General features: G+C 37.8%; 1 protein-coding gene across 8 annotated transcripts in view; it reads left to right on the forward strand.

Annotated features, from left to right (window-relative positions):
- The window catches only part of lingo2 (leucine rich repeat and Ig domain containing 2), a 215,139-nt gene that overhangs the window by 137,090 nt on the left and 53,719 nt on the right, over nt 1–24,330 (forward strand). The window lies entirely within an intron of this gene.

Consider the following 24,330-nt stretch of genomic DNA (forward strand, 5'->3'; position numbering starts at 1 on the left):
AATTATGGTTAAGGCAAAAATACGAGTGTTTATCCAGAGAAATTAGAGATTCTGGTGCTGACATTTGCGGATAGAGGACATGAATTGTTTTTTCATTTGTTGTATTTTTTTCTCCAATGAATTGCTACATTTCCCCCAACATCAATTGGATATGGTATTATTAGATCTGGCTGCACACTTTCAGATATGAAAGGGAAAAATAATCTCTCTGAAAGAGGTAGGCTCTGACAGCAAACTGAGACATAATGGAAAGCCTGGCTGCTGTTTCACAGGGAGAACACAGTACCAAGACTGGTTGGGAGAGGGAAGCCTGCTCACTGCAGAAAGAAAACAGGGATAAACCAGCAACAATGCTAAATTAATTGTCTACTCTACCTAGTTCTGATTTATTATGGATGCTTCTTTCTTGTAGCTTGAAGGCAAAGGCTCCCTCTTGATTCTAGGACAACTGTAATTTAATGAAGGATGCAGGGGTTATCTAATAAATAGGAAATAAAAGATATACATACAGCATATGCTCTCATAGAATGTGCCAGTGTTTTATTTCACAGTGATTACTGTGAAATACCAGAAATTTGAATTCTTGTCTCTGAGTAGATATTAAATTTGTTTTCTTCATAATGAGGTGGACAGTTGGTCTACTAGACATGGATGCATTTTTTTCCCCCTAATTTTAGTAAGAAACATTAATGGGAGTGGAAAGCACATAGCATTCATCTTGTCTATTATAAGTTCTGTGCTGCCCACATGCCTCATTATTCTTGTTAATAGAGTCATATCTCCACCAAGTCTATTGATTCATCATTATTTTCTCAACCCTTCCTTCCAAACATACCATTTGAAGTCTGGCAATTGCATTGCAAATGATGCCAAATGATTCTGTATTGTTTTGTGTGGATCTGCATTATATTAACTTCTACCTAGTATTTTGTGATTTTAATTAATTTAGGAGTAAAACAGCATGAATACTATATCAAACACATACCACAGGACAAGTTGCTATGACAGCAGTTTTCTTAACTTGCTACAAAAAGGTCAAACTTCTCATGAAGTCTGAACTGAAATATTTACTACATTTTAACATATACTACTTTAAAGTGGAAAATCATTTATAAATTCAGTGTGCTATATACCTTTACTTCTGCTAGACAAAGTAACTAGAAGACTACAACAACATGTTAATTTTGAACTTTGGTTCAAATGGTTTGCTGGCATTAAAAGATTGTATCTCTTAAATCTCTCCGCCAGAGACACACACACATACACAACACACACAGTGAAATAGTTATGCCATTCATTAATAGTAAATAAGTAAGTAAAGATTTATTTATGTATATTGTATATCAAAACAAAAGTTACAAAACCCTTTACAATAAAACATGAAATATCAAACAGGTGTGATAGTAACAACATACAAACAAAGTAGAAATAATAATAATAGGCTCTCGTGTTGATTGCTTAAACAGTTTAGTATAAACAATATAATGTAAAGCTAGTGTTCATTTTCATTTAATCACCCCTTACCAAAATAAAAACCCATCATTTGTCGAGTTACTTGTTTGAGTTAGATGTAACGAGGCTTACTTTACAGTATTTTCTCAGTTCTCATCAGGCTACCTCAGGTGTTCAAGAGTTCCTCTGGAAGCCTGATGTCAGTTAATTTTGTGCCACCAGTATTTTTAGAGCGTGTGTCACTTCTTTCAGATGATGGATTTGCCATTTCTGTAAGACACTTGTCATCTCTTATTGTTTAGTATGGCTAACCTTCCATTATCCACTGAAACTGTCCTCAAAATGCTATTATGGGCTGATTAGGGAAATGCCAGCAGTGATCAGAATTTTTGGCCTTGATTAGAGAATATTCACCCCTTTTGTTACTGTCAAGAATGATCAAGAGGAGACATGGTTTTCTAAGTGAGCGAACGTGACTGGGAGCGCCATCATCTTTGTAACACAGCGGCCCCCTCATCTCTGAGAGAACATATTAACATGCTGGCGGGCTGTCATCCCCAGTGCCCTACTTACACCAGATGGGCCTCATTCAGGTCTTTCACAAAAACACAGGCGTGAAGGGATCTTAAATGTCAGTCTCAATATCACCAAAGCCATAATTAAGAATGAGCTAGCAGAACGACATGTACTTTTGTGTCCTCGTTAGATAGATTGTCTCATATCAGGAAGTTCACAGGTTGAACTACCAAAACCTCTAATGAGTCCAGCATCCAAAGGCTATGCAAAAAGTCAGATTTGTATTTTTAGTGGGGTAGCTCCATGGCAAGTATCATCATACTAACATGAGTCATGAAATTATTTAAAATGAACATGATGTCTTATAATATAAAATGATATTTAGTATGATAGAGGATTTTATCCATATAGGCAACTCCTACTTACTAGACCCCTCGCTTTTACTTGCATGTACAACTAGTCCCAAGACTCAATTAATCAGTTATTTCATTTTCAGAAATTAATTTCATAATCATTTTAGTATTTTTTATGATTATAGATTCTTAGATGTGGTTAATCAACAAGTAAATACATATATTGACTGATCAAATAATACATCTCTCAATCACTTATAGATTCATAAGTAACACAATTATTATTTGCAGCCCATATTAAATCACTGAACAGACATACACCCGCATCACAGCTATCATTTTCATGTATATATCTTTTTCATTCCTGGTTATTTATGTATTTGAACTTTGTTTGCACACAACTAACTCTCCACTGGGCCTCCATGTTGACGCTGACTAAGGTTACCAGGCAATTTGTGCTGCATCTGCACAGCCTCTTTAAATGCAAACTGATATGCATGAAGGAACGGGAAGCTTGTAAGGAGATGGTAGGGAGAACTAACCTTTGAAGATACCAGAGGTGAATAAAAGAAGGCAGAAACCCAGTGTTTATTAGATGTTCCTGTTCAAGGCTTTGTCCTCTCATATAGCCCACAATTATTGCAAACTGTAATAACACAGTGCATTGTGGGAAATCAAAGGCTACGCTCCCTGTGGCTTTCTTCCCCTTGTGTTTGTTTGTTTTTTATTGTTGTTTTCCATACAGGAAATGCAAGGCTTCTAATTAAGTCTTGGAGGGGGAGAATGAGGCGTCTTAGTTGGCCAACTGTGAGCGGCTATCGCAAACTCAATTTCGATGTTTAATTTATGTGAGCTTTATTATTTATGGATGCCGTGATCTGTGTGTATATGGGGCTTTATGCAAACTTTGGGTCTGTGCTGTGTTTGTGAGTTTGGGACAAAGACAGAAAGAAGAAATATAAAATGTGAAGCAGAGTATTGAGTGCATAGCCAGCTGAAATATAGTAGGATCAATATAAATGTGGTCTGTCAGTGTGGTCAGTTATGTTTCCCTGTCTCCTTTTCTATCCTTACTTACTAAATTATACATTCACTGCACATTACATATTTCCCAAAGACATGCACTCACATACATAGTATACAAAGACATGCACACACTTAACTTACAGTAGAAGGATATGTTGTTAATACTGTATGTTCATTCTCAGGAGGAATATGCTAAATTTAAACATAACCTCTACATACCTAACCTAATTTAAGACAGAAACTGCATTATATTGTTTTGAAGGCAAGAAGTGAATTCTAAATGAGGAAACCAATTTTGTACCCATTTAGAAAAGCCAACCCCAATCAGCACTGTGTATTCAAAAATGTGTCTTCAAAAGTGGCATATACACACACACACACATACACTTTCTCTCCCTTTGTTCCTACATACACCCTCTAAGACCCTATCTCTACAAACTATATCAGCAGCAGCAGATGATGATGATGATCAGGGCTGAGAACGTGGATGGGGTAATAAGACACATGACACCGTTACCAAGAGGACCGTGTTTATGTTCCCTCCAGATCAACCTTTTATGTTCAGCGATGCAGCTCTAACCCGCTGAATATTATGCACTTGACAGAGCCAACTGAGGGCTAAATCCACACCTCAAAAATGGCTTGGATCAGCAGGTGTGACTGGGACGGATAGTCCGGATTTGAAGAAGGGGAAATGCAGGGAAAATAAATATTTCATGGAACATTCTCTCACAACACAGATGAAAAGGGGTGGGGATACAGATCAATAGTAGTAAGGGATCTGGCTATGCACAGATACAGTTACTGAAAGAGGGTAATACAACTTTGAATAGCAAGGGTGCTGGCCACATACCTGGGATTAGTTTAAAAAGCATACGTATATAAAGTACTGGCTTTTGCTGATAGGAGAATCTGGAATGCTTTGTTTTTAATAACATTATACTGTAAAGTAGCTCTGCTATTAGAAATATTGCTTGCTGTAAACACATTTTAAAAGGTACTGACTACATATTATGGTGGCCACATATTATTAACTAGTTTGTTTGGCAAAATTTCCCGGGTTATATCGGCGGAATGAACAAAGAAAATTACAAGCATATCACAACTAGCATCAGAGCAGAGCGTGTGTTTAGCTGGATAAGTGAAGCAATAATGCAGACTGAAGTGGCCATGCTTGGTCTGCATATATAATGCTGACAACACAGTGAGGGATTTACATTTACAGCAGCACCTCGGAAAAAACAAGGGAATTTTATTTTTGAAAAGGAGTTTATAAGAATAGACACGGTGAGGGTTTCATCAGCAAAACAGATTCCCACTGTAACTCTTTATGTAAAGAAGCCCTGTGCTGGTCAATACACTATGACTGTCTGGAAATGCTGATAGGTAAATGGCCAATGGAGCAACCGCAATGAAACAAATAAGCCTATGTCATGCAGGAAATTAGACTGAGAGGAGCAATACTGCACCTAACAAACTTACAGCACTTTGAATAAGGTGATTGAGAGGGAGGCAGTTTCCTGGGCAGGAGCACTGGACCATCAACCTTCAGTCTCACATATCCTATGGCCCCTGTCCAAGAATTACACACACACACACACACACACACACACACACACACACAAAACAAGGTGAGCGAAGGCACTTAAGGGCCTCTGCTTCACTGGAGCTGCTCAGTATCCAACAGAAAAACTGTGGTTGTACTGCATACCAAACATCCTAGATGAGAAAGTATGTTTTTAGGTTTTTAAATTGTAGCATTCCTGAAAAGACCCTTTAGTAATAGCAGTAGTAAGTAGTTTTTACTTTTCACCATATAAAAAGCTGGAACCATTAATGTTTGGCATTTTTGCTTGAATAATTACTTACACGATTATCAAAATTGTTGCCAATAAGTATTCCATAGATTGACTAAAAGATTAATTGAATAATCATTTCAGCTCTAATCCAAACATTTCCTTGGGTGGAAATCTGTGGGTGATTCCACAGATACTACTTTCTACCTGGGCTGCTCTATCAGTTGGAACTCTTTTGAGCATAAATTCAAATTACAGTTGCAACCAAATCTGTTTCATAAACACCAACATTAGGTGTATGGAGGGTAATAAAATCTGCTAAAGGAATGCCTAGAAGAAGACAGGCAAACCAGTAACCTAAGGATAACTATGACCATCTATGATGCCACCATCCACCACCAAGTGCCCTTCAGCAAGTGACTGAACCCCCACAACTGCTCCAGGGGCACTGAACTCTGTGCTCTGATCCCTCTGATGAAATGCATACCCATTTGCATTTATAACCTGGGAAGGCTATGCAAAGAGATTGATCCTTGAACTACAACAAAGACAGAATTGATAAATATGTTGTGGTTAGATGAGCCGACACACACTTTGATCTCTACAATCACTGATGTGCCAAACTGCTTACAAATGCTATACCGTACCTAGCCTGGGTAAATAAGATAGTATTGGTACACTGTATTATAGCATCTTTAAAACAGGAGGTGGAACCTCTTTCTTCCACCACCCTATTTTACATCATGAATCCTCTTCCTTTTTAGATGGACTTAGTCCTCAGCCATTTACAGGGAAATATACGATGCAGGTAGCTCATAAGACTACATTTTATGTGTTCAATTGGAAGTCGGAATGGTCTTGAGTGATGGGCTCGGTGAGGGAGTGGACTTCATTTTTACGCCTGACTGAAGGTGAACCTGACCTCTTGTGTGGGCTGGAAGGACGGTAAAACTCCAAGCAGTGTAGCATAAGCATACACAGCAAGTTCAGTGGCTCTGAGGGGTCATTACCCCAATGAGATGGGCTAGGAACACTGCCAGGCTGAGACCATTATCACTTTGTCGGTACAGGTGATTATGGTTTACTCTACCATAAAAATCATATAGTGCACTCATCCTAAACTATATTAAGTGTGCCTACTGTATTTACAGATAGTATGTTTATGTTTATGAGTCACTTTCCATTTATATTCAAAGGGACAGTTCACCACAATCAACAAAACATATATTCCCTTTTACCCTAGAAAAGCAAACAACAAGAGTATTTAGTTTGTTTTTGTTTTTAATAGATAGGTGGACAGACGTTTTTGATGGACATTTTTGGCAATGAAGGGTAATGAAATCCATATCAAAAATACATTTAAGCCAGTAGCCTTAATGAAAAAGAAACAAGTAACAAAAGAACCCTCTTTGGGAATAAACAGGAACAAATGTGGCATTTAGAAACTAGGCAGTAAATAAGAGAAGGCAAAGCATGCTGGGATGCAGAGGGGTGTGAATAAATTGGCCATTTGTCAGCTTGGATAAGGTCACTACATAACTTGCAAACGGCACAGTAATTGACTGCAGTTGGGATGTTATAGCTAATAGTGGCTCAAATGAAAAGCCATGGAACTTGGAACTAATGATGTTCCATGCTTATTATCTCATTTCCAAACAAATGAATATCATCACCAGTGCCATCATTATAATTAAGAAAGTAAGGCCTCCAAACGACAGGAGAGGTGTCAAAGGGCAAATAAGCTCCCCCAGATACTGCTTTGAGGATTGCTCCATGTACATGCTGTTAAATTTAGGTGAGAAGGAGATTAAGAGTTAATCACTGTGTGTGGACTTAAAATGAACATGAGAGGGTAATACAATATCAGCATTTATGGGATGGTAAGCACTGTGTTTCTGCTCTAAACCACAGCTAAAAGGTTAAAATTGTGGCATCTTGCTGCCATGTGACAAATAGGCACAGCTGTGGGGAGCCTTCTTAATTAAGTTTGCAATGCTTGGATGAATGCATTTGAGATAGAACCTAATTGCTTTTATACACACGCATTCATTCATTCATATTGAAGAATACATGGTGAGTGCTTGACTGCAGTAACAAAAAGCATTGTATTAAAATAATAATGCACATCACATTATGATTAAACACATTTCAGAAAGTGACCATAGAGCTTATTTATAGTCATCCATACTGTGTTTGTATGCTGCAGTATATGAACTCTTGTCTCCATTGTTTTCACAAACATGTAGGAGTACCATAATGAGATGTGTGAGAAAACAGGAGGGTTTTTTGATGGGACAGCAAACATCCCTACAGCTGCACAATGAAGATTACTAATTATTACCACATAATGTAAATGAATTATTACCTGCTGTGCATGACCCTCCTGGCAAGCAGTACATGAAAGCCACTTTCATAGCTTGGAACTATTTTAGAGTCTTGAGAAATAAAGCAAATTATGAGTCTTTGTCTGCAGAATCTGTATTACCAACTGTTGTTGTACATTGTAAGTACTGTCTCTGAGCCATAGTGTGTGTCATCCCTTAGGAAAATATCCAACTCATCTTCTTTTTGACAGCATGCCATTTTATTGTATTTTTAAATACAATTTATAAATGTTGTGATGGGAAAAAGACAGTCATTTTTATATGTGATCCAGGAAAATTAAATGAAGTCCATGCAGCAGATTGAAGAAATCAATTTACTTTGATGATTTACTTTAAAAGTACAGCACAACTCAAGGAACCAGTGTCTGCCAATTAACTGATCATCAGCACCAAACGTTATTACAACCATACATTCTGATTATTGTGGTCTATCTTTAATGCATTCATCCAAGCATTGCGGACTTAATTAAGACAGTTAACCACAGTTATGCCTATATGCCACATGTCAGTAAGATGCAACCTAACCTTTTAGTTGTTGTTTAGTACAGAAAAACGGTGCTTGACAGACCATAACTAATTATATTGCATTGGCTTCTTACTTAATTTAAAGTCCATATACGGTGATTAACTCTTTTGTTGTTCCTTGTTTAATCATGTAGGCAATATAAGGGTTGGAATCATGGGGGTTTTAACAGTGTCATATCTACACATACATCTTTCCACTAGTGGAAACACATTTTTTATATCTAGTGTATAAAAACACAACAAACTTTTAAGATTAATTTTGGTCCTGGTTGACTCATCAGGCATAAATAACTCAAATAAAAAGATTTTCTGAGCCACAAGAAAAACTGATTACCCCAGTGTTTTTTTTTACAGATATGGGTTCAGGATGGAAGTCCATATAGTTAAAACCTCCAGATGCCTTTCCCATCTACTCCACACCATGCACCACCACCAAATATATTCAAGTGAACACACACAGATTAAGCCAGAAGAAAACAAAGCTCTTGATACAATACATCATAAGCACAGAATCCCAATTTACATACCAAGTTAAGTGTATATCTTATTAGTATAACAATGCCATTGTGAATTCTAGGTAATATTTGGTTGGCTGGTTACAATGGAGGTCTGTTTCCTGACATTCCATTTCATCAAACTGTTGTTATATTTCCAACAGGAACAAGAAAAGGAATATCTTAAGAGGACAGGTGCCTTCTGCATTGTCTGTGCAGTTTTGTTGTTTATGTTTTTGCTGTCCACTCTACTCCATCATGAAAAAGTAAAACCCAAAAAGATGGATTGTTCCTGCCTGTTTTTGCCAGTCCCACTGTTGTGATTGTGTGGTCAATCTCGACAAGACTGCAGCTGTCAAACCAAGCTTCTATTTAATACTGTCACTTTGTGAACCATTCCTGCCTGCATCCTTGTCAGCCTCAAGGTCTTAATAACTAGCTTTAGTCGCTACTGAGAAGGATGAATAGCGGTTGTGCCAGGCAGCTGACTCTCTATGGCACCCTTATCTTTAAAGTTGTCTTTCCCAGTCTTGTTTTAATTAGATTAAAAGTTCTCTGCACCTCTAGGGAGCAGCTGCAGGCCTGGGCTGCTGCCGGAGCCATTGTGTGCAGGACTCTTTTTTTATGCTCAAAGGCTGCCAAGACTTCCCTGTTTCTCTGCTGGGGTGCTTAGGTTGCTCAAACTGTGCTTGGGTCAAACATCTTGCAAACTTGTTGGCATTGGCAATGTTTTAAGGTGACTCAGTGGCTAAAATGTGTTTATGAAGCAGCAGGTTTACCCTTGTTTGACTTTAATAGCAAAGAGCAAATATTTTAACTAAAGGGTATCATTAACTTGTTAGCTTTGTCCTTGCACCAATACATCTTCTTTTTGGTGTGGGAGGAAACCAGAACATTTGAATGGATTGCCGTCAATACGGGAGGGAATCTTTGGCAATCTCACGATGCGATTCAGATTCCTGATTCAATTAAAAGAAAGAGGGGTGCTATATTTTGTCTCTTACTCCAGTGCACTGTGTGCCAAACCATAAACTCCTGTCCTTTGCCCACTGAACTGCAAATGAAACATAACTGAATTTCTTTAAGTACTGCAGTAACTTGAAAGCATACAGTCTTCTTCCTGTATCAAAATAATTAAATTAAAGTGTAATTTACTGACCAACTTCACTGGTTAAATATCAAAAAGTGGCACAAACGTTTGCGTGTGTTCTGGAGTAAAGAGGGGGATTTTTTTTTTAAAGCGGAGTGCTCCTCTGTGTCATTATTTCTCCATCAGTGGAGAACAGCCTAGAAAACTGCTAACCACAGAGACACAATGCCACACGATGTCTTTGCAAATGGTAGTTGTCATCTGTGTTGGATGAATGCCAGATGTGTGACAGTCCAAATGACTGTTTCTTGGTTGGATACTAAAACTGCATAGTATTTTCATATGAACTGATGTGAGAGGGATTCATTATAATGCAGATCAACCCAACACCCTGAGCAGCTCTTCAGGTGTGGAACCCCAAAGGAAATCATGCTGTGTTAGCTGGAAAGATGCACTGATATGAACTCAGGATAGCTCTTTAATGTTGTTCTATGTTTGAGATTTAAGGAGGTTTACCTAGCAAATTTATCCATAATTTAGGTTTATGAGATCGGCCCCTGGGGGTCTTGTGGGCCTACCTCTGTTAAACATCGGTCAAGATGTTTAACCCCAATGGCTTTCCAGATCCGACTAACCAAACCTGTTTCTGCAACATTGGACTACAAGGTACGGTCATACCAGATGGTGTAAATTGTTAACAGAATTACAATGTTTAAAACACTGATTGCAGTATTGTGATAATAACAGAACAGATTGAATTCAGCTTCTTTTTTTACTTATAAAGCCCTTTAAGAAAAGCAGTGATGCAACATGAAATCTGTGACTGAGGCGCCTTAATTTCTCATGTAAGCACTCCATGAAACATTCTAGCTCCTGAAGTGTGTTTTTATGGGACTTGGACATAATAAAGATAAACAGAGAAGTATCCAAGGAAATTTTTACAGGCCAGCAGGGCTAAATGGAGATGGACGTGCTTTAATGTCCAACCTGATGATTAATATCTTGATAATGCAGCCTAGTCTGCTCTTCTCGCTCAGACATTGTGCTGACAGCAGAAAGGCGTGTGTGCCAGTTAAAGTAGTTTGAATGAAGCCAGTGCCAAAGCAATATTTTATTTTATTTATCTTACTTCTCCTGGTATTCATTGCTGCTATTCATTACCCCTGTGACAACCCAAGCCATAGCGTACATTGATGTGTGGGGAAACGGGTTGTAAAGTGTAGGGGAATGTTCCATGCCAGACATTTCCATTTATTGTAAAGAGAAATCCTATCACATTGGAAGTAAGGAAGAGGAAGGGATAAAAGACAAACATGTTTCATGTCCTGCTGTATTGATTCAAGAACAACATTTGTTATAGACAGATTTTCATTGTCTAAGTAAGCCTCTAGCCTGACACAAAATTTCAAGTGCATTAAATGATTCAGCAAAGTCTGGAGTGATCCACATCAAAGTGGATGGGTTGAGTTTCATTGGTAACAGACATTACATGGAAGTGAGTAAGCAGTTTCTGAGCAGAAGTTGAACTGCTCTTATATGAATTCACACAAATCTTCAGTAGTGACCATGGTTAACGTGCATTATCCTGATTGTTAGTTTGTATTTGTGTAGGAAGTCTGTATTTCAATGTCTATACATGCTGTTGATGAAATGAGAACATGTTTTAAAAGCAGATACAAAAAAGCTTGAGATTAATTAAGTTGCTCAGTTGTTTTGAAGGAAACCTCCATTTATCTCGGCTGCTATTTGTTTCTTATGCAGTGCAGTTGATTAAATTTTGCCCCTCATCACTCTATCATTAACCAGTGATTTATTTGAAAATAATCAATGTGCGACAGCTACTCGACAATTTCTCTCTGTCAGTTGCACAGGGAACCATCACACACTTGTATAGCTGATAATTACTCTATCCCATTTTGTAAAAATGTAAAGTGTGCTTGTTCCCCATTGTATGACTGACCTGTTAGTAAAACACGACCTCTAGACAGAGATTAAACAATGCTCACAAATGTGCCTTTTTGCTCCTTGTGACAAAAAGGACAAGATAATGAGTTCTGGGGGAGAGGCTTTTTGGCACTGTCTAGTGAAATCCCTTCCCCTGAAAATGAAGGCTTTTGGCAGCACATCTCAGTGTCTATAACTGTATTTACAGGAGAGAAAAAAGAAAATGGAAAATGAGGAAAGAAGCCCAACTTGACCTCGTGCTGTGTCATTGCAACCGCTTGTTGTTTATCTATGTGTATTCGGCAGGAATGAGTGCATTGTTTACAGGATTATCAGGCATCCGCATGGACCAGCTATGAATGCAAACTGTGATAATGTTTCTGTCCAGCCAAAATGGAAGTGTAAAACCCTAACAGCTTACCAGTGACTGTGGCTGACTAGGGGTGCTGGCCATACCACAGTGAGATGCCAAGTAACACCAAGCTTGCAACGAAGCAAATAAAGCTCTCCCACCATTAAATGACTCCATTTTACTCAGTATGCATATTGAAATTGCAACAATTAGAATGCTTTAAAAAAAACAATAATTCCCAGTCAATACGAAGATATTACAGTGAGCATTAGTCATTCTCTTTTAAACAACATTCGCTGACAAAAGATAAAATAGTTAGCAAAGAACTTTATATATATGTAGATTTTTTTCTGCTCTGTTCTGCAAATACATGGTGTGAATCAAAATAGTCACAAGGCTGCATGTAGACAGCAAGAAAAGGAAGAGGCTGAAAAATGACATAAAGGATACCGTGAGAGAGACAGGAAACATGAGTAGTCTACAGTACTGTTGTGTTGTTCACGTGCATCTGTGTTCTTTATGTGTAGCTGTGGTTTAAACATGTGAGTGAGCATGTATGAGATACATAGAGAGAAGTGGAGAAGAGGAGACATAGACAGTGAATGCTGCCTTGCTTTGAACAAAGACATGGCCCTTTGCAGACAGCTTGTTAAAGCTGCAGAGGATGAGTCAGAGAGCAGTCCCCTTACAGGAGCCCTTGTTGTTCAGAGTCCAGTCTGGTTTCATCTTGTCAGCCTTGCTCAGGGCAAGTAAAAAAAAAAAAAAAAAAAACTTAAAAAAAAAAAAACTGCTGCACAGGAAGTCTTCTCCATGTCCTCATCTTGACATCTTCCTCTCCATTAAATCACCTGGAGGCTCCACGATAATTTCCTGTCCCAAGATAAAGTGAAACCATCAGTGTTAACTGAACTATCACCCAGATGACAAATGATCCTGCTTCTGTTTAAGATTTATTTTAATTCATACAGTTATCTGCATTATTTTAGAAAATATACTGATATATACAACAGTGCTTTTGATTGCGTAAATACACACATATAGATACAGCTGCACTACAGCTGACATGGAGGATTTCAAGCGAAAATATCTATAATGACCATATGAGTAAAAGGTCTAAATGAAAAAAAAACTTGATTTACATTTACTGTGAAAGCAGTGCGATGATCAGATGACAACAACAACAACAACTTCATCATCTGTTTAGCCCAAAGCCTTAGCTGTTATTGAAGCATGAACAGGGTTAGGGAGACAGAGAAAGGCACTGCTTCATCAACTCAGAATTACTGCAGTATTAACTGTAGTGCTGAAATACATGCACCGAAGCATATTGCTTTTTGTCCCGCATATTACAATTTAAATATATGTTTTGCAGACATTTTCTGCAAAACATTTATGTATCTCTTTAAAGTCATTTAAGAAAATTACAATAGTCTACTGACATTCTGAAGAGAATATGTAGAGGATTAACTGCTCAGTGAAATTTACCCTAGTATATTTATTTCAAGTAAGTTAAAAAAAATTATTTCACTAATAGTGAATAGGTTAATTGATTAATGCCCTTCAACACAGTGAGGTACGGTGTAGAAGTTGATTGTGTTTGACAGGTATCATAGTCCTGGAAATCGTCCCTTTGCCTTGACAAAACATTAGTAAAGAGACTCCACAGAGACCATGATCACTTTTTATGAAGCTAAACTTCTGTTCAGCAGAAACACGTTGTTTTAGCCAAAGGGGAAAGCTGATGTGTGACCAATCTTTTATTTCAATAAGGCGCACAATGGAATTTACTGCTCGGGAAACTTCAGCAAAATGTTTTTTTCATGTAGAGAGCTATTTTTTTGTTGTTGTTTTTTTAAAGTATTGATTGTGTGTTTATTTAAGTGTATTTTTTTCCACAGTTAAAGGGAGAGACTTTTCTTAAAAACATTCAAAAGCATAGATCATAAATCCTCCTCAGTCTGCATTCTCAATAGATGTCTCATTAAATTGGTTCTATGCTTACCTTCCAGGTAGAACCTTACATGTGTAAATTTTACTATCAACAATGGAGTGCCACAGTGGTCTATTCTCATTCTAATATTATTTACATTATGTGCTAATATCATTCTTTACACTATTTTATTGTCCATTTTATATTCCTTCTATATCCACGCAGGCTGTTAGTCATCCTCAATCTACCTTTGTTGATTTTCAGATATCCACTTCTCAATCATAAGCTTGTTCAAAATGCAGATTTTAAAAAACACATGGTGCTCCATATCTACCTGATACTCTTGCCATCCTGTCATCTGAACTTTATATGTGTATACATAAATGTGCCATGCATGTTTTATACCATATTTGAAATGTACCATAGAATCAGAATCAGAATCAGAAATACTTTATTGATCCCCGAGGGGAAACTCTTTTGTTACAGCAGCTCACTATCACTTCAGTGCACACAGGAATTGAAGTATATAAGCTAAATGCATATGTATAGCAAGGAATTCCCACATGTTTGGATGTCTACATTTCCATCACATGTGGATCAATTGTGAGGCCCCGCCAAGGCTTCTCAGTGCCTGTGTGTCACAGATTGCAGGCAGTTAATATTTCATTGCAGTGGAGCTGCATTTGGCGACAGCCAAGGAGTTGGGTCGGGTTAACAGGGCTGTTGCGTGCCAGTGCCCAAGAGAGTCTTCAATATTTGATTGCCTTTTTCTTCAGCTTCCTCTTCTTTTAATGCAATTTAGAATGGATCCCCATATTTGTAGTTGAAAAATAAGCCTACAGAGACCCATGTTAAACTATGGCGATGTTTTTTACTCTATGTTTTAGATATATTGTGCTGAAATGGATTTATGCTATACTGTGTTATCACAGAGGTTAAAGCAATCTCTGAAAGCTGTTATAATTGTTGTAATTAAGTTAATTACAAGGAAAAACTTTGACTTCAAATGCTACAAAATACACGAGCTAGTGTATATTTTATGACATTATTACTTTAATTATTTCAGGCGTTGTTTCAGGGCATGTTTTAAAGCTGCATGCTCACGATTACCAACCTTTACTGTCTGTTACTTTAAACCAAGTGATACCAAATGGGATGAAACACTCAAAAGATGTAATTATGGTGTGTTATTTCCTGTGGAAAGTCTTGCATAGAACAAGCATTTGAAGAAACCCCGCTCTCACTATTTGACTTTCCAGGAAATACAGGCCCCACAGTTTTTATTTTCTTTATTTTAAAAACTACGTATTTAAAGAAGGAACAGTGTTTCCTCATAGTCTCTTCGCTCTGTAACATTAGCCACTGATCATCTGAAGTGGTAAAAACCCAAAGTGACAGCTGAGATCATTTGGCTGACCTTTAAGGCTGGTCCGACATAGCAGCTCCAAATGTAGAGACAAATAATGTTATTTTTCTAAAGGGTAGTAGCTTTCAATTAGCTCTCAACAGGCCAGTCCACAGGACAGGAGAGCGACAATTTTGTAACACTTGCAGCCTGCAGAGCCTCTAGTTCATTGACCACAGAGCAAACCAATATTTTAGTTCTGTAATTCTAAACAGAAATCCATTTTATTATTATTGCTTTGAAATACCAAATAACATGAATAATTAACATAATAAGGATAAAAGAGCAGCAACTAAATTGTTTCACTGTGATAGACTTGAATAGATAAACTTGGTATGCATTGAAATGAAATAAATTAATCCATGCATGTCTACTGATTTATTAAACACTGCTGTGATGAAAATGTATGTGCTAATGGTAATAATATGTTCTTAGGCCCATCTGCCAAGAACTGTTAGATGGTGAGCCATCACAAGAGGCATCAGTGTCACAGGAAATCTATCAAATGGCTATGATACAAGTTTGCTTTTTTTGTTTTTGAGATACCTCTGCTTCTGTTGTCAAGATGACATACAATCACATGATATGCATACTATGCAGGCTGTTTGGTTTTATCCTACATCATTGATGTATGACCTGGTCATGCCATAATCAACTGATCCATTAATCAGTAGCTTCACATTACATATTACATTCACCCCATTCGTCCAAAGAAAGTAACTAAGCATTCACACACACACCGAAGGTTGGTGATCGAACCACCAACCTTCCGATTGTTGGACGACCCACTCTGCCACTAAGCCACAAACTATAATTTAGAAAAGGCCTCTGTGATACTACCTTAAAATATACCGTCTCTATAAAATTAGGGCCCACAATGGTGGTAGTGGAGTTAATACAGGATCTGGATTGTAGATTGACCCCCCCTGAATTGTAGATTGTGGTGATGGTGGACAGGCGACAGGTGAATTATGAAACCTCATTCTCAGCTTATTCTCACAGGACACAAGATAATGGTGGTGATGGATTAGGAGGTGGGCCGTGCAATTTCTGTTCTGAAAGACGGAATGGCAGGTTCAACAATGATTTTCCCATATCATCATCCACCAGCCAACTGCAAGAAGAAAGTTGTATTGGTTCGACAAGGTGGTTTGACACAGTGACATTTGAAATGTGTGAATGAAAGATGTTTCTTTTTTTAAGCTCTGACAACATTGGACGCACAAAGGAGATGGTGGAAAATACGACATAGAGTTTCTTAACAAAAAATGGGAAAAAACAAAAAAAAAGATTTAACTTCCACAAAAACTTAATAACCTCCAGGAAGCACAGTAATAACTACAATTTTCTTGCTTGATTTTAAAAATCTAGTGTGTCTAGATTGTCAAAGCCATTGTATTTCGAATCCAAAATGGAAAACATCTGTCAATTGGCTGCAGTTTCACCTCTCTGTAATGGTTTGTATATTATCAAAATTAAACTTTCTATTTTGTGAATTAGGTGTGACTACTATTGTAATAGCTGAATAAATCAAATAAATCTTTAATCATTTGAATATGGAAAGTGGGCAATTTACCTGTTAAAATTTTGAACATGTACTTTGAGACTTGCTTGCTTCCTGTGCCTGTGTATGCCATTTACTATAGCTTTGGTTCAGGTCATCCATTAATAACAAATGCATGGGTTTGTATTTAAGTATTCATAATTATCACTGTGGGTGTATCATCACTGTACAGTTAGAAAAAAAATACTGTATATTTTCACTGTCACCTCTGAAAGCAATGCATGTGAATACAGAATGAAAACATGGTATCCTCTTTGACTTAGTGGTATGGAACATGTTTATCAGCAGACCTGTCTGATCAGAGTCCCATCAGTTCCCTCCAAAGAGCCATTTGTCTTGGGCCTTCATTGTTGTCCTATCAGAGCAATGTGGCACAGCAAATTGTCTCCCAGGATGCAGTCTGGGTGTTGGGAGATGAAGAAGAAGAAGGAAGTTGTCAAGAGTGTCGCCCCTAAATTGCTATCTGTTCAGTTGTTTGAACCTTTTTCTCCAGGAGGTTAAGAGTCTAGGAGGAGCCGGGGCTGAGGTTCAAAGGAAGGAAGTGTCACCCAGTCGTAATTCTAAGTGATGTCTGTCTCAACCTGTCATCCTTCGTCCAGTTAGTGAGAAATTGAAAAGTGAAACATCTGGGGATTCTCGCTAAATTGTCAAGCAACTGTCAACTCATCACATTAAGCAGTCTTTTTGGGGGTTGCTGAGGAAAATGCTGTTTATTTTCTACCTCTTATATTTCTTCAATATACTTTAGCCCTTTAGTGCTTTCTTATAATGTAATGTAATATGTTTTTATAATACTATCCATTCTCAGTAATGTGAGTAATCCAGCTCAGGATAAAAGTTTAAAAGTGTATTGATTCCTAAACAATGTACTGTATAATGTTTTTCCACAAATATTGAAACAACTACAACATGAAGCTCACTACCTGTCATAAAAGTTATTGAGTGAAATAACAAGTGAGTCTTTGCACTCCCTGCAGAAAGCAGACAATGCCAAATAGCCTATGATGGATTATGGCCTCTGATCGATAAAAATGCCTGATAGTTTCTAACATAAGAAGATCGATGGAACTATTGATGGCAATGGCACTTTGATTTATATGTCACAACATGCACTGAACAGCAGTTTGGATGGTTCTGAGGTAGTGGTAATATATCCATTCAAGCAAAAAATAAAGCATTTAAGCTTGTTTTAATTGACCAAATGTATCTACATCTTAAAAGAGCAGATGCTTTTGCTTTTTTTAATACCATTTGGAATAGGGGTCCAAAATGTTGTATTTTGTTGCCCAAGAATACACAACACCCTATGTTTAAATGAGGCATAAAAGCTATGTAATACTATTGGTTCCTCCCAATTAAAGAGCTCACAAATTGCTTTTAGTCCAGCATATCAGTACAGGGATAACAGTGTTCCAACAAGCATTCGAAACTGCACTCACAATTTGGGGCTTTAAAAGCCAAACCACTGCTCAGAGAGGATTATTTTTTATTTCATATGACTGGGCATTTGTTACAATAAATGCATGCTTCTAAAAGACATCAGAATGGTACCCTGCATGAATGGGATATTACCCTGCAAAATGGCTGCTTTGAGCTCATTTAAAAGTGTACACATGGTGGTACACAACATCTTTCATCCCTTATTTAATAACAGTGGGAGAGAAAGCCAATAACAGCTGGTGTCATATTCTACAATGCAAACTTTACTTTTGACTCTTTCATGTCCCCCCCTCCTCCTTTCTCCTTCCCTCTCTCTCCCCTACCTGTATCTATTTCTCTCTGTCTTTGACTTTCACTGCATTAATAACATTTGAAGAATCAGACATATTTCATAGCCATGCCTGTGGAAGGATTCCATCAACTTGAATGGATTCCATCAACTTGATTTGCATTTCTTAAACTAGGCAAGTTCAATGCATTATGCAACACTGGCAATGCATTCTGCATAAATCCAGTATTACATATTTGAGAGTCATTCCTTTTTCTCGGCATTTGCTTCCAAACAGAGGTAACAGACTGTTCCTGTATAGATTTAAACTGAAAGCTGACAGCAGTAAATATTTTCAGACAACTTTTAATCTCTGTATGTAGCACATGGGGGAAAAAAATTGTAGCCCAGATAAATTGCTGTGATTTCTCACAAAGCCATGACCAATTTTGTGAGCGAGGAAACTATACTTATAGTGCACAGTGGACTCCAGTTTCTGCGGCTATGTGTTCAGTGTCCACCTGGTGTCTCTAGCTCAGCTTTCTCAACCCATTTAAGTGGAAGACAGCATGCTGTGTCCTGCAAAGGAGTCTCATTGGAGAATACTGATCAGGTTGCACTCTCATGTCGGTGCAAGTGAGTCAGGCAAGTAGTGCCAACCTCCCTCGACACATAAGTTCTTGGAGGATAAGCTTTTTTAGCAGTAACCTGAAGCGCCATCACTGTTAAATGTAGCTGCTATAGTCTTAGTATTATCCCTGTTGTAGCTTGTGAACAAGAAGTAGGTGATGTGGGCTGTAATAGCTGGTGACTGGTGGATTAGGATTGGACATAGTGCTTAGAGTGTTCAGCATTAGTTTGTTACAAGACCACTTGGATTTGGCAGTTTAACTTGCAGGACTGAAAGAAATTTAGTCATATTCTGAAAAACAGCTTTCATTTAACTAAGTGGTTATGTTGAGTTTTTTATTTATATTCCACAAGCTGCTGTCTCACAAAAATACATGTAGTAAGTCAATGCCCCTCAGTAAACCACAGCCTTAGGTTAAATACTTTAAGAAACCAGCTTAATTGCAACACAATGACAAATTACTTTAGTATGAAAATACTAGTAGGATACCAGCAGATAAACTACTCTGGCTTTGACTCTATCAGAGCACCCATTAAAAATGATTTAATTGCAACTAGTGTTAATAACCAAAACCTGAGATGGCTAGCTTCCATCGACATGAATCTCCATCAGTCTTCCTCTCTTCAGATCAAAGGCTTTGGTCATTAATGAGTCCCAGGGTATTGATGCTTGTTTTATCACCAATTCTGGGGCCCATTAACGGCCAGGAAGCTGCTTCTCCATGTGCCCTGATAGAGGTGACACTCTGCATCACTGATAGGGCAACTTTTGAAATGTTTCGACTGACCATTCACTCGTCCCCAAAAGCACAGGACACTTATTGGCACAAGCAGCTCCACTCTCATTCATTCCCTTCCTATCTGACCCTTTCTGTTTAACTTTCTATTTTTCATCTAGCTGCTTGCCACTGCACAAGCTCACTCTATCTCTCCTGCTCCCTTTCAAGTCAACCATCTATTCTTAGTAGAGAGCATAGAATATTTTTGTAATTATTTATTCTCATTTACTTGATTGGACAGCATAAGCTTTGTACAGAACATGATTTGTTTATTTCCCCAATTGGTGGCCCAGCATGTTGAGCTCATTGCAGTCTCTACTGTATCGAGAGCAAAGATAATGTGTTTGAAGGCACTGCCAGGAAGTGAATCTCTCACAACCAGAATGCTCTGTACCCAGGAAGCGTTGTTGTCTTGGGAACAATAATATATAAGACCCCACAAAAGTAGATCTTCATTAAATTTCCATCAGCTGACAACGAAACTAGTGAGATAAAAAGTTGCTACCTCGACTTTTGTAAAATAGGTTACATCTTCTGATGATGTCAGAATTCATCAGGCATGCTCTGTGTGTTCATTTGAACCATATATAACACATTTCTCTGGGATATGGATCCGTGGTGTCAGATAAGACATGACAGCGATACCTCAAAAAACTTCACACTGCTCTCAGCAACAGGATCGGGTGTGGCATGCAGTTTAAAATAAGCATCATGGTTTATTTGTAAACTGTTTGGCTAGTGCCTATATGTGTGATGTTCGTAGAAATGTCATGCACAGCGTTGAATTTGTTTGTGGAGTATAGAAAATATGTTGAGCACTGGTAATCTACGGCATAAGATCTGGTTGCTGTATCTTGTGTAATATGTACTCTTAAACTTAAAGCAGTATACCATATTTCACTTTTGTAGTTGTGATGAGACATACTGCATGCTGTGCAGAAATGTACACTGTGACACCTAACCTCAGACACATCTACCTTCTACAATACATTTTAAACATAACACCTACATTTCACCTTAATTCTTGATATACCTCTAGGTGTCAGACAGGTTTTAATTTAAGAAAGGTGAACCATATTGTTAAAGGGTACAGAATAAGGTGAGAAACACTGAGTTTAAAGGCATAATAAGCATGTGATACATATTTCAGTGTAAATATTGTTAGATGAATATGTATTTACTATATGCAAGCTATTACAATATTTCTTCATTTAAATTTGGGTTTGACCATTTTTTTCATCTATAGTTTACCTGATCATCTCTGCCATAATATTGTCATTCAGTGGTAGTGTATGAATATAGTTTCCATCCAATCAGGCTAATGAAGTATTTCAGAGAAATGATAAAGACAGCACAGTATGCATATGAGCACTGTGACATCCTCTCTGATGTATAATTCAGATTTTGTGAGATTAAAGAAATGAGAGAGAGAAAAAAGTTTGATAACTTTATTTTTAATTATTCATACAGATGGAATTATTCCTCTCATAATATTGTCACTCTCTGGAGAAGCGTCATTCAAATTTAATAGCGGAGCAAGAGATAACCATTTGGCTTAATTTGGTGTCTGTAAGTATTTAGAGGATCTGGTTCTATTTTATGCCCTAATGTTTGTATTGGTCTCACCTGGTTAGCCATGAGGGGCAGTTTCTCAAATTTGTATCAGTGATTCTTTTTTGTGTTTATTTATGTTTTCTAATAATAAAATACACTAATAATAATAAAAAATATTATATGTAGGAGTAACCTTTAAACCATCATATTGGTATGATGATGATGATGAAATGAGTGAGAGTATACAGTATGTGTGCAAAAAAATGGATGAAGGTAGTTATCATTATTTTGTATTATACTGGAAACTGTGTTATGCATGACTTTAAAGGAGAAGAACACTCATATAAAATGCTGAAAGCATGTCTGCCTTAACAAGTAGCTTAAAAGGAAACTTAAAAATAATTTAATTCCCTAGCGGAAACTTATTCTCTTCCAATTCTCTCTTGAAAGTTAGCCAGTTTTGCGTGCCAAAACACGTGTCACAGTTTGACATCTGTGACCTTTTGCTAACAGGTCACATTTTACAATACTATTCTACAATACTATACACCAACCATTTGATTCCCATTTAGTTTTTTTCCAAACCTGTCTCCTAGAAATTACATTTATATACCTTTAACTAACTTGTAAAATAAACCTTAGTAATGCTTAAACACTGTGTTCTTTGGTCAACAGTTATTTAAAAATATAGCCACAAGCAGCAATTCAGGGGTTCAAGCCAACACAGAGTGTTAGAAGTTTAAACCTTTTGATCTGGACCTGGTCAAATGTGGCCTAAACGTGACAAAAGCAGTGAAATCTCCCTTTTATGCATTTTCACAAGTAGAATGAAGAAAACAAACACTTTCTGATTCATAGTCTAATTTGGGTTATGCCACAGCAATTTATTTGCATTTCTAGCGCCCCCTAAAGGTCTATTTGAATGAAACTTTCAGGGTATGTTTCAGCTACTTATGTGGACATATCCTGTAAGTTTTGTGATGATTAGCCCAACGGTTGTTGTTCAGCTTTTGATAAGCTTCGTCCAATGATGATCCACCGAAAATTTGGTAGCAATCGGACCTACGGTTTAGGAGGAGTCAAAAATGTGGGGGTTTTTTAATTCCAAATGACGGAAAATCAAGTTAGGCTGACATTAGTGGTCCAAGAGGCTTTTTAGTAGAGCACATTGAGCTGGATTTGTGTGAGAAATTTCAAGTCATTTGGACTTACAGTGTGAGGGGCGTGGCCTGTTCAAAATTGCATTTTTGGACCTTAATTACAGCGCCGCCATGTGGCCGATTGGGCTCATATTTCTGTAAAAGCACATGCACATCATTTCCAGTTATTTGGCCAAGTTTCGTGTTTCTAGCTCATTCCAGCTCACAGCAATTTGAGCCACGGCATAAGAAAAATAATAATAATAATAAGACAGCACAAACACAGTACGGTTTGAGCCCTTTCGGGGCTTGAACCCCGAAATAGAGAAAGGAAAAGCATTTAGCTCTATATCATTCACTAAAGATGGAGGACATAAAGATAAAGAACAGAGGTATAAAGACTGCAGTTATATTTGGAGGGCAAAAAAGTTAGTATAGTTTTATGTACATTCTTTTACATTCTTAATACTTTGGCAAGTATTGCAGTCTTGCTCTTCCTTTAGCCTTATTTGATCTTTTGAGTTCTGGCTCCAACAGATGGCACTCACTGGTCTGGTTCAGTCTAAAGGGAGAGTCTTTCTCCCCTCTATCTTTCTTTAAGGACAAAAGGGACTTTTTTCGCTTCCCTAGGGCTACAGCGCGCTCCCCTGCCAATCAAGAATCAGTGATTGAATTAGTGCCAGGTTCGCTAGCTGGTGCTTCCGCTGAACGACAGACAGATCCAGAGTAGAGATTAGGCGAGTGTGAAGTTCACCCTCCTTCAGAACTCCTCACATGCATCTCTTTCTCCCAGGCTCTCAAAGGCACCTCAGATGAAGAGAGCTCTTGCCTGACAGGCACTGAATTGTCCAGCCTGTGCAGAATGCAAACTAGGCGGATGCCCATCTCTTCCTTCCCAACTCTCTAGGAAAGAAAAAAAACAGCAGTTCTCATGCAATTTCTAAAAAGCTCTTGGAGTTCAAATGACTTTGCAAGATAAGACTGCATATAAGATGTACCCTGTAGCACAAATATGGTGTGAAATTTCAGAGCACAAGCTGACAACATGTACCCTTTTTTTTAAGTGTCTGTTTCAATGGTAGTTTATGGTCTCTGCAGTTTTGTGAATCAAAACTGATAGTAGTAAGCTGTCAGTTTTGATTAATTACAGATGGTTAAACAGATAATCCATATTCCTCTGTGCGTGACCTCTTGTTCTTTTGGTCAAATAGTGTTTATTACTGTCCAGATAGGGACATCCTGAACATACAGAAGACCCTTCCTCCACTCCAGCCTGAAGGAGATTTTGCTGTTTAAATCCAGCAAATCCAATATCATGCAGCCAAGTGTTGTAGATATCATGCTGGGAGAGCACAAGAGAAATGCTTTAGAGAGCAAGCCAACAAAATACCCTGTGGCTTGACAAACAATTTAGGCAGCATCACTTCAATAATCCTTAATAATTCAATGCTTTACCTGTTCATTGCCATTCCTCAAAACAAAAACAGAGGCTTGTCTTAAATGTCCAATGGTTCAACAATGATTTAAGAAGAGAAAGCAAGCACGGTAAAGATGGCTTGTCAGTGAACTAAAAGACCTTGTGTAAGCTGTTCAGGAAAGAGAGGTGCACAACCCCTATTCTGGGGTCCCCACACTGGAAAAACACTATGTTTATGTAAAATCACAATTACAGAAGTAGTGAAACATATC

Source organism: Siniperca chuatsi, linkage group LG8 (assembly GCF_020085105.1).
Source record: "Siniperca chuatsi isolate FFG_IHB_CAS linkage group LG8, ASM2008510v1, whole genome shotgun sequence".
Taxonomy (NCBI): domain Eukaryota; kingdom Metazoa; phylum Chordata; class Actinopteri; order Centrarchiformes; family Sinipercidae; genus Siniperca; species Siniperca chuatsi.